Genomic DNA, 11747 nt, shown 5'->3' with positions numbered 1-11747 from the left:
TAATGTATGTATATCTCTTTAAATACATGTAGTGGCCACCTAATTTGGAATGACTTATAAACTGTTAGTATACGTTTGAAGCAGTTTTTATGGAACACTAAAGATCTGCATTGAGCCAAAGCCATTGGCCTGAGGATATATTCTCAGACAGATCATGGTAAAAATCAAGGTCATGAGTCTGTGGTGGTTGGTGGTGATCAACAGCATTCCTGTGCAATGGGGTTTAGTGGGATAGAAACTGAGGTTTTAAAGACAGGCATATATAGACAGAAGAGAAGGGATCCCCTGATGTACCTCTTCACTTCCTATGTATCAATTCCTCCTTGGTTTTGTGAGACTGAGATAGGGAGACTCTTATGAAATATCTGTCCTTTCCCTTCAGCTGCCTGACTTTCCTGGGCTACTGGCCTACACTTGTGTAACCATGGTCACCTCCACATTCATGACAAACAGAAGGAAGCAGGACCAACAAACTGCATACCTTACATGCTAACCTGAAACTATAGTGCATGACAGTATTAGTTTGTGAGATATATCAGAAACTATATGATTTTAGTCCTTTTAAATTTATTAAGATTTATTTTAAGGGCTAGCATATGGTCTATTCTATAGAACGTCCCATGTATACTTGAGAGGAAGTGTATTCTGTTTTTGTTGAGTGGAGTATTCTACAGATGTCTGGTAGGTTATGTTGTTTAAATCTTTTATTTCTTTATTGGTCTTCTTCGTAGTTACTCTATCCATTATTGAAAGTTGTGGTATTAAAGTCTCCATCTACTATTGTTAAATTATCTATTTCTCCATTCAATTCTCTCAGTTTTTGCTTCCTGTGTTTTGAGGCTCTGTTAGATGTATATGTATTTATTGCACTCTCTTCCTGATTGATTAACCCTTGTATCATTACAAAATATCCTCATTGTCTTTGATAACTTTTTTGTCTTAAAGTCTCTTGTTTATTTTTTCTGGTATTAGGATAGTTGTTACTGAAACGCCAGAGGTTTGATTTAAGTCTTGCTGCTCACTGCACAGAAAGCCAATCACTGAATCCAACTAGTATTGCCAGGGAAGAAGGCTTTCGTCAGGTACTGCAACTTAGGAGATGGGAGATCAGTCTCAAATCCATCTTCCTGACCAACGAAAAGTCGGGGTTTAGATAGCAGGGAAGAAATGTAACTACATGCAGAAAAACAGGAATTAGGGAGAGGTAAGAAAGAGGAATTGGTCAACAGGAAGCAGGTGACCACTTAGGCGTTTATGATGGGGTGAGGGGTCTGACATCTTGTTGTGCAAATGTGGTACTCTGGTAAATTTCAGTTCTTTGCTGCTATCTGGAAGGCCCATGGTTGGTTTCCTGAGAAAGGAACTCACATAATACAAATGTAACTTTCTCAAATTTCAAGACTGAGGGGGTCAATTTCTATGTTTATTCAAAAGAAACCGTAAACATCAGTTCCATGGGACAATTGGGTTGGGTTAAAAGTCACTTCAGCTTTCTTATGGTTGCTAATTACATAATTATGTTACATTGTATGGCAAAGGGAGTTTGCAGATATAATTACATTATCCTTAAAATGGGGAGATAATCCAGGTTGACTAATATAATCACATGGGCCTTTAAAGTCTGGGTCTAGAGGTCAGAGGTCAGCGATCTAGCAAGTCAGAGAGATCCAAAACATGTTAGTGATTCAATGAGGAAGAAACTCTTCATTGCTGACTTTGAAGATGGTGAGAGTCACAAATAAATAAAGTCCTCAGTCCAACAACTTCATAATTAGTGCTACCTGCAAATATGAGCTAACAATACTTTTAAATGCATTTACAATATGTGGTGAACAGATTCACATTGTCTCTGCCTACTCTTCTCTTTCGCTTTGTCCCTGCATGCTATGTCTGTCTGTCTAGATGGGGGGACACAAACACCAGGTCTTTGTGCAGCCTTCTCTCCTCTCCTGGAATGCTATGGCTCTCTAGAACCAGATAGCACTGCTGAAGGTGGCTGAGTACAGGCAACTGATGGTGTTAGAAGCCATAGGCCCTTGATTAATCCAGGCTCTAACCTTCACTCACCTCAAAGTCCTAAGAGTCCTCCTTATAGCTTCCTATCAGATTTATACAGATTATTACCCACAAACCTTGCTCTTCCTTGGACCCCTAAGGCCAGGACTTCTAATATCTTCATCATGTTTGAGGTATCTAGTAAGTCTTCTTTCTGGAGTTTCAGTTACTTCATCCCCACTGACGAGTGAAAACTTACCAGATGACCAGCCCAAAGCCTCATATGCAAATCAGGGCTAAACAGTGACTGGATGATATTTTGTCTAGATCAGCCATAGGTATTGTCAAATATGACAAGAATATCATTTCTAAAAGTTCCACACTACAGAAACACACTAGAACTTACTTCCCGCATTAAAAGACAAGCTGGAAGAGTGGCTGTTACATCTCAGGCCAAGCATTAATCTTTCCAGGATTACAACTTGGCTCCCAAAGTTGCCAAGCTATTGCTTAGACAAATTATTTAATCTCTGTTATACCAAAATTATTGCCAGGTCCCCACAATTTGCACCTGGCTGCTATGCCTCTATGAAGACTGGAAATACCTATGAGTAAGAGTCCAAAATAAGCTTTCTAAATCAATTCAGAGCTGTCTCACATACTTTTTAGTTTACAATTGATAACCATGAAGGAATTCTGAGTGGAGATGTCCTGACCTTTGGCAAAATTCTTATAGGTGCTTGGAACCAGCTTGAGCTATCTTTATTGCTCAAACCAATAGGACAATTTGCTGAGGCCTCAGAGATCCACCCCCTCCAGAGAATCCCTGATTTCCCAAAATTTGGTTGAGATCTAAGGTTTATTTTGCTGTACAGCTCATTTTCTGGAGTTTTACTTGCTTCCAACAATGAAGGCAAGTTTTCCTGCTTCCGTGGTGATGGACAGCAGGCAATTCCTTTCTGGAGTTTCAGTTCACTTCTGACAGGGAAGGGGAGTTTGATTTTTTCCTGCTTCTAGGATGGTACAGAGCAGTGTTCAGCCTGGGCCCCATTCCTATAAGTAACTGAATCTGTGTTTTGTCTTGGAAATTCTCCTAAATGACCTAAGTTAAGATTAACAACCAACTGGTCATAATTTCTTCTTACCATGACAGTGCTCAGCAATCATACAAATTGTGTGATCATTAATTTTCTTAACTGTTTTGTCTGTTTGTTTCAGTTTTTGTTGCTGTTTCCTTCTTTTCCCCATTGGGTTTGACCCATTCTATCTGACTTGATCAAATCCAAAGGAAAGTTCCAAATTATGGGGACAAGGCCTCTGAATTGGATAAATCCATGCAGAAAAATAAATAAGTAAATAAATAAAATGTAAAAAGAGGGAGAGCGAAAGGGAAAAAAAACAAAAACAAATCCAGCCATCAAGAAAATAAAGGTTTTGTCCAGGCGCAATGGCTCATGCCTGTAATCCCCGGACTTTGGGAAGCAAAGGCGGATGGATCACAATGTCAGGAAATCGAGACCATCCTGGCTAACATGGTGAAACCCCATCTCTACTAAAAATACACAAAAATTAACCAGGCGTGGTGGTGGGCGCCTGTAGTCCCAGCTACTGGGGAGGCTTAGGCAGGAGGGTGGCGTGAACCTGGGAGGTGGAGCTTGCAGTGAGCCAGGATCGCGACACTGCACTCCAGCCTGGGTGACAGAGCAAGACTCCTTCTCAAAAAGAAAAAAAAAAAAACAAAAGAGAGGTTTTGACTACCTGAGGGGCTTTATTTATATAACAAGGCCACCTTTGCTGGCCAAACCAAACTAAAAGAGCAATGGTTGTCACCTCACACCCAGGCTGCAGTTCAGTAGCTAAGGGTCTGCCCCTTTTTTCACTATGACAATCTGGGTTCGGTTCCTAAATCAATTTTTTCCAGTTTGATATTTGTGTTACTTTTGAACATTTTTTTCCAGGGAGCTTTCTTAGCAGGAACTTTGTTGGCTTTCACCCCAGCTGTTACAGAACAGCTTGACCGAATTCAAAATCCAGAAGGTCAGAGGGTATCCTGGGAAGATGGTGCAATCAGAAGCACCTGGAATTTAGACAACAACTGCACTGGCAGGATCTGTCTGATGTAAATATTTCAGAACTCTGGAGCCTACTGAAGGCTTGCAACTTCCAGAGGAAGGCCCAGATGGGAAATTGTAGGTAATTTCAGTCAATTTCATCCCTTAGCACAATAGCAGTTACCCAACACTACCTCCAAGGTAGGCAACTTGTGTTCCTACGGTAAGCTGCACACATCTTTCAGGATCCAGAATTGGCAAAAAAGGATGCTGTCTCCAAATATTGGGGGTCTGGGCCGAGTGCAGTGGCTCATGACTGTAATCCTAGCACTTTGGGAGAACGAGGTGGGTGGATTATCTGAGGTCAGGAGTTCAAGACCAGCCTGGCCAACATGGTAAAACTCTATTTCTACTAAAATTAGTAAGGTGTGGTTGCAGGCACTTGTAATCCCAGCTACTTAGGAGGCTGGGGTACAAGAATCACTTGACGCAAGAGGCAGAGGCTGCAGTGAGTTGAGATCACACCACTGCACTCCAGCCTGGGCGACAGAGCAAGACTCCATCTCAAAACACACACACACACACACACACACACACACACACACACACACACACATTGGGGCTCTATTCTCTAATGGCTGACTGCAGCACAGAGACAAAGAGGCTGGAAGCTACTGTTGTACCTACCCCCGTTGTAGCAAGTTCTTCACCCTAAGCTGAAGCAACTTCCAGGAAGTTTAAAGGGATGGTTCCCTTTTTTCACCCTCCCTCAATTTTTCTCTTTTTCCCCTCTTGGGAGCCAGACGTTAAAGGATAAAATATTCAAGAATAGCTGCATATACAGGTAAAATTAGGGAGTGACCACACACCCAGGGAAAGGTTCAGGCTCAGAAAACATCTGTGAAGACCACAACTTTATACCTCAGGCTGATCCTTGGCATAGAGACAACCTACAATAATCAAAAAACAAAACAAAAAAATAACAAAGAAACAGCAAACCCTGAGGAAGGAGGAGAATCTAATTTCCAGAGTCAACCATACTAGTAGATTCAAATGTCCAGTTTTTAACAACAACAATAAAAATAAAAATAAAAAATGAACCAACAGAAACTCTTACTGAAAAATACCTGATAGTCAAGTTAAGATTAGGTCATGGGGGAATAAATGAAAAGAAAAATAATAAATAATTAAAGAGAAAAAACAAAAATTAAAAAAAAAATCCACTGGAAGTTCTACTAGACAGACTTTAAAACAGCTGTCTCAAAGGTGCCCAAAGAACTAACTAAAGGAAGATGTAGCAGAAGACAAGAAAATGACACATGAACAAATGAAAATATAAATAAGGATAGAAAACCAAAAAAGAAAGAAAAAAGAAGTGCTGGATGTGAAAAGTAAAATAAGTGAAACAAAAAATTTACTAGAGAGATTCAAAGTCAAATTTGAAGAAAGCTGAGCAGGCAGAAGAAACAATCAGTGAACCCGATGATAAGGCAATGGAAATCATCCAGTTTGAGGAACAGAAATAAAAAAAGATTGAAGAAAAGTGAGTAGAGCCTAAGTGACCATCAAGTGGACAACATATGCATTGTGGAATTTCTTTTTTGTTGTTGTTGTTTTTTGGGAGGGGGGCGGTGAGGAGACGGAGTTTCGCTCTTGCTGCCCAGACTGGAATGCAATGGCACGATCTCAGCTCACCACAACCTCTGCCTCCTGGGTTCAAGCGGTTCTCCCACTTCAGCCTCCCGAGAAGCTGGGATTGTAGGCATGCACCACCATGCCTGGCTAATTTTGTATTTTTAGTAGAGGCGGAGTTTCTCCATGTTGGTCAGGCTGGTCTCAAACTCCTGACCTCAGGTGATCCTCCCACCTCGGCCTCCCAAAGTGCTGGGATTACAGGCATGAGCCACCGCACTCAGGCTTACACTGTGGAATTTCTAAAGAAGAGGGAGAGAAGGTCAAGAGAGAATAGTTGAAGAAATAATGGCTGAAAAGTTTCCAAATTTGATGAAAGACATGAATACAAACACAGTAGCCTAACAAACCCCAAGTGAGATAAAGAGACCTACACCAAAACACATTATAATCAAACTTTCGAAAGTCAAAAACAGAGAATCTTTAAATCGATAAGAGAAAAGCAACTGGTCATATGCCATAAATATTTACTAAGATTATCAACAGGTTTCTCATCAGAAACTTTGGAAGCTGGAAGGACAGGAAATCAAAAGCTGCCAACAGCCAGGAGCGGTGGCTCACATCTACAATCCCAACACTTTGGGAGGCTGAGGCGGGTGGATCACTTGAGGTCAGGAGCTCAAGACTAGCCTGGCCAACATGGCAAAACCCTGTCGCTACTAAAAATACAAAAATTAGCCAGGCATGGCCCAGCCACTTGAGAGACTGAGGTAGGAGAATCACTTGAACCTGGGAGGCAGAGGTTGCAGTGAGCCAAGATTGCACCAGTGCACTCCAGCCTGGGTGATAGGGTGAGACTCCATCATAATAAACAAACAAACAAACAAAAGCTGCCCATGAAAAGGAAAAGGATCAATAAATGGGTATTCCAAAAAGTCAAAAGTCACACAAATATCAAGCCAAAATAAACTGGTTCCCTGACTGCAAATTGAACCCAGGCTATGGCAGCAAAAGCACAGAACTTTAAGTACTGAATTGCAAGGTAGAGCAGACTTTACTGTGAATCCTGGAAGGGATCCAGAGCAGGCAGTTTAAGCTTATGAAGAATTTTAACTTTGTTTTGGGTCAAATTTTGTTCTTTCATTTAGTCAAGAGAATTTTTTTCCCTACACAACACAGATAATATTGTCAAGAGAATTTTTAAGCGTAGCCATGGCACTAGTATGTGCCTTTCTTTAAATTTGATCTTCCTATCAACTGTTTAAAATAAGAGATCTCTAAAATCTTTTTTTTTTTAATTCAGGTGTCTAAGGGATCCATCTTCAGTCCACTGTCAACTAGAATTTCCAATGGTGTAATTATTCCAAAAGCAATTCAACCAAATAGCCTCTTTGTGGAAAGCCCAGGATGTCATTTTCCAGGTTAACTTCCTGGGAAGGTCATACAAGAGGCAATCCCAAAGATTGCCCTCCAAGAAAAAAGTTCAATGCAAGGAGTAGGCCACAGATGGTTAAGGATGATGTTTGCCTCCAGTAACCCACACATTTGTGGGGGCTTCCAGTCACAGACCTGTGAATCTGTTATACCAGGTAGGTCCTCTTGGGATTGAGCTTTCCTAGGACTAACCAGGCAACAAAAGTTGAGACGACAAAAGCCTTGAAGGGATGGGATTTCTTAAGACAAATCCCAAGAGCCTGACATAGTCAGAGCAAACAGTGTGCTCACATTCCCAGCCATTTTCAGACAGGCCACTTACTATGACCTGAAAATTACCACCTCTTTCCAGATACCGAAAACCAAGAGAAAGTGCTCCCACAAGTCAAGCTCTCAAGGACATCAAATAAGATGAGAAGGAACCTCAACCAGTACCCCCTTTTATGACAGAATAACACATAGAGACAAAGACAAAGGAACAGACAATTTCTGGGAAGAAAGGGATTAAACAATTTGAATTGGTACCACAAAGTACCAAAAAGCACACCAGAGTCACTATACCCAAGACTAGTCACACAAATCCTTTTCTCCCATTAATCAAGATTTTGGAGAGGGAAAAGAAACAGTGATTTTTCCTGTCCACTTGATCAGATTCCACACAGAGAAGGAGGCCGGGAGCCTGGCTGGTAAAAAAATTCTTACCCTTATGACAGCTGATCTGATCCTGGGTTCTTCACTGCAGCTTCCAGAAGAGCAGAGCTTTGCTATCCTGCTTACAGCTCCAAAACTGTAGAGGTCAACAGAAACCCCCTCTTAACCCTCTGAAGTTTCACTCCAAAATCAAGTCACAAAAGGCAGATTAATTGGAGAAAAGGCATAAAATGTACTAACATGTACATGGGGAGAGTCACAGAGTGATTACCCTACCCTACCCACAATGGGATGCAGAAGCTTATATACCATCTGAAGGTAACAGAATGAATGAGAGCTCAAAGCATGGCCAAAACCAGGTACCATCAGAGTCAGAGGTATATCCATTTATTGTGGGAAAGACAGGTTATGGGAGGGAGAGAAGAGGAGGCTTCGCTAGCAAAGTTGGTCTTAATATGTAAATGAAACCTTACAGGTAGCAGCTCTCAGAGAGAATAAACCCTAAAAGTTTCTTTCAGACCTTTACAGGTTTCAGGATTTCAGTTCATCTTTCCTAGATCTGGGTAAAGAAAGACTTGGCTGCATCAATGCAGACTCTTTACAGATGCAAATCTCCCCAACAAAAGACAACGTTGCAGGGCTACTTCTGCAGCTGGCTCTCTGAACAGACATCTCAAAATATGTCAAAGAAATGTACTTTGGGGTAAAATATTTTTAATTCCTTGACGTCTACATCCTGATGCACCTGCCATTTCAACACACCATAGTTGGTGGCAACTCCATTCTTCCCTACACTCAAGCCAAAAAAACAGACTCTCCTTGAGGCTAGTCTTTTTCTCGTAGCACACATATAATTTGTCAGAAAAATTATGTTTCCTGGTTGGTTAATTACAGACTTTGATCTGCCTAATCTTTCTCTTTCTTGGTCTCTGAATTTTGGCAAAGGAGTCTCCTGATACAGGCGGGATCGATTCTAATGAGGAGTCTCAAAACCGTCAGACATTTAAGAGCCTTAATCTCTGGGTAGGGTTTGGGCCGCCCTTGAACCTTTCCTTTGGGCCTACCCGTCAAAATCAACCTGGCCAGGCCTGTCTTCAAGGCGCAGGGGCAGGGCCAGGTCCTCCTGATGCTTCTTGAAGCTTCTCCTGCCAGGTTGGCAGCCACCCTCCCCTTCCCTGTGACCTGCAGAGAAGCTCCAGGGGGCATTTATTCAATTTGCTAGGAGCCCATGAGGCGCAGGTGTGAGGTGACTCTGTGGTTCCCACCGCACCCGCCGCCCTCCTTGGTCCTCTCGCTGTCTCTGGCGGGCAGTAACGTTCCGGGTGAGTGTGGGTGAAGATACCCAGCCAGGGAAAGACCAGTAGGGAAGGGCACCAGCCCTTTAGGTCCTTTGCAGTAGGGATCCGAAAAAGGTCTTGAAGAAATAGAACGGGAGAGTTGGAAGTAGATCAAAGGGAAAGAAAGAAATCCTAGGAGATTTCCTATCTGAAGGCACCACGAAGAGAAAGGCCGCCTCCTCTGGGCTGGGTCCTCACGTGGCTGGTGAACCGAGTTCTGGTCTCCGTTGGAGACCAAATCAGTTGACTTTGGCTTGACTCCTAGTGAAGAAGCCACGCTTTGTCCTCCCCTGTTTAGCTCTTGATCCTGAAGGACTTGATTGTCTCTCTGGGGCTTTTGATGGATTCCAGGGATGCAACTGAGAAGTTTGTATTTAATGCACTTACTTGAAGTAAGAATAATTTCAAGTATTTTTGCAAAGAAAAATGTTTCCTTTTGCACTGAAGACATTCAGATGTGAGGAAAATCACTCGGCTGGGGAAAGCAAATGCTGTTGAGAATGTCTCACAAACACAAATTACACGTCAGCAGGTAGGTTTGACTCTCAGGTTGGGCACATTTTAAGTGCACTGTTGGTGGAACTTAAGATGAATTAACGACATTCATGATTATTATTTTTAGTTTTTTTAGTAAAATTTAATATTTTAATTTAAATACACAATCTGAAAATTACATAACCAGCACAAGAAACCGGCTTTATGCCATTTTTACAAACACAGGAAAGAAAGATACTATAATGACAATGCTTCATTAATGGCAACATTTTTAAAGTACCTTGAGAAAAAAAGTTAACCTAGAATTCTATGCAAAAATAAAATTTCAAAACTGTGAAATAAGGACAGTGAAAAACATACAAAAGCTAAAAGAATTCACCAACCCACACTACAAGAAATCTTAAGAGTCCTCCAGGCAGAAGCAAAAGGATACCAAATAAAATGTGGGCCCATACAAAGAAACCAATATTGGAAATGGCATTTAGAAAGCATGTACTACACATTTTCTTATAATTTAAATCTTTTAAAAATATTTGACATAAAAAATAAAAGTAATAATAATGAATCCCAAAGCTTATAATGCATAAAGCAAAAATATATAACACTGGGATAAAGGCCAGAAAAGGAGGTATAATGACACTTGAAAGCAGACTGTGAGAAATTAAAGATGTATCCCAGAAACACTAAAGCAGCCACTGAAATAAGAAAAGGGTTATAGCTAATAAAGCAACAAAAGAAAGAAAACGGAATGAAATAAAAGCTGTGTAAACACTATCCTGGAACAACTGCTCTCCAGGCCTCCACCCTATAGAAATATACCAGTGGGCAATGAGAAATGTACAAGAATGATGCCTGCAGCACTATTTGTAATCATAAAATAATGGAACCAACATAATTTTAAAGATACATGAAAAGGGTTTTATTTATTTAGCAAACAGACAATTGAACAAAAAAACAATGGAAGCAAGTCCTTTGCCAAAAGGAACACAGAGGGTCATGATGATGCTACTCCTCCAAGGATTTCAGGGTTCCCAGACTCCTAGTTTTCTGTCTAGTTCTGGAAGATGTTATTCTTGGGGAGCAACAGGTCCTCGAGTTTGGGGCTCTTTCAGGTTCTCTCTCCATTTCCCCATTCTGCTACAATAAATAAACAAACAAAAACAATTCTCACTTCCAGAAGATCCCGCCTGTGCCTCTGCACGAGCCTTTCAGGAGGTCTGGAGGTCTGTTCCGCCGCTCCCTGGCTTCTTTCCCAGCGCTTGCTTTTCCCTTCCCCCGCTCCCGCTCTATGGCCCCAGGACCAGACCACCGCCCAGCTGAGTCCCCACGGCTCCACCGCGCAGAAGGTGCACCGGAGGCCCTGCCAGTTGCCCGCCCCGCGGGGTGCCGAGAAATCAACGCTTTGTAAACAGAACTTCCTCACGGAAAATATCTCTTGATTTCCACTCTCAGGGTTCTTCAAAGGACTAAAAGCTAAAGGCGACGATGGATTCATTCGGCAAGTCCTAGTCGGGCGCCCTGGTGAGTGCCAGACCCTGCTCCCTGCAAGGGGACCCACGAGCGACCCTCGCCACCATCCCTGCCCTGGTGGAGCCCCCGTGCGGGACACAGGATCCGAAGATGGCAGCGGCAGCTCCGCAGCGGCCCCGCAAGCGACTGGGCGGGGTGGGCACAGGCTCCCTCACTGGGTGAAGGCGGCGCAGAGAACGGGAAGAGCCATCCCGGGAGCCCGCCGGGCGTTCAGTTTCCCTTGGGACCCCAGGCGGCTCGGGCTGGGTCGCCGACCGGGGAGTTTCTGGGGGCTTCTGAGGAAGGAGAGGGGCAAGGCGGGCGAAGGCCATTCGGCTCTCCCTCTGGCTCCAAAATCTCCTAACGCGCAGGTGTCCAACGTGACCAGCGCGACTCACCGCTCTGATCTCTCTGGTTTTCCAAGGCCTTGCTAAGTCGTCCTGCCGGGCGGGCCCTGAGAATAGAAGGAAAGGAGGAAGTTTAGTGAGTGCACCCTTCCTGTATCGCCTAGTAAGTTCGAAAGCACTTGTCTCTGTGGCGCAATCGGTTAGCGCGTTCGGCTGTTAACCGAAAGGTTGGTGGTTCGAGCCCACCCAGGGACGCTTACTGCAACTTTTAAAGCATGCGCGCATTGTCAATCACT

General features: G+C 42.9%; 1 non-coding gene and 1 pseudogene across 1 annotated transcript; one reads left to right on the top strand and one right to left on the bottom strand.

Annotated features, from left to right (window-relative positions):
* Positions 1–10703: 10703 nt before the first annotated feature.
* On the bottom strand, positions 10704–11474 carry LOC108581409 (annotated as a pseudogene).
* A 158-nt stretch (positions 11475–11632) lies between these two features.
* On the top strand, positions 11633–11706 carry TRNAN-GUU. Its single transcript has one exon. It is a non-coding gene; the product is annotated as a tRNA-Asn (tRNA).
* The last annotated feature ends 41 nt before the right edge of the window (positions 11707–11747 follow it).

The sequence above is a fragment of the Papio anubis genome, chromosome 1 (genome assembly GCF_008728515.1).
Source record: "Papio anubis isolate 15944 chromosome 1, Panubis1.0, whole genome shotgun sequence".
In the NCBI taxonomy this organism is placed as follows: Eukaryota; Metazoa; Chordata; class Mammalia; order Primates; family Cercopithecidae; genus Papio; species Papio anubis.
The sequence above is the reverse complement of the archived record's forward strand: the minus strand, read 5'-3'. Positions and strand labels throughout refer to the sequence as shown.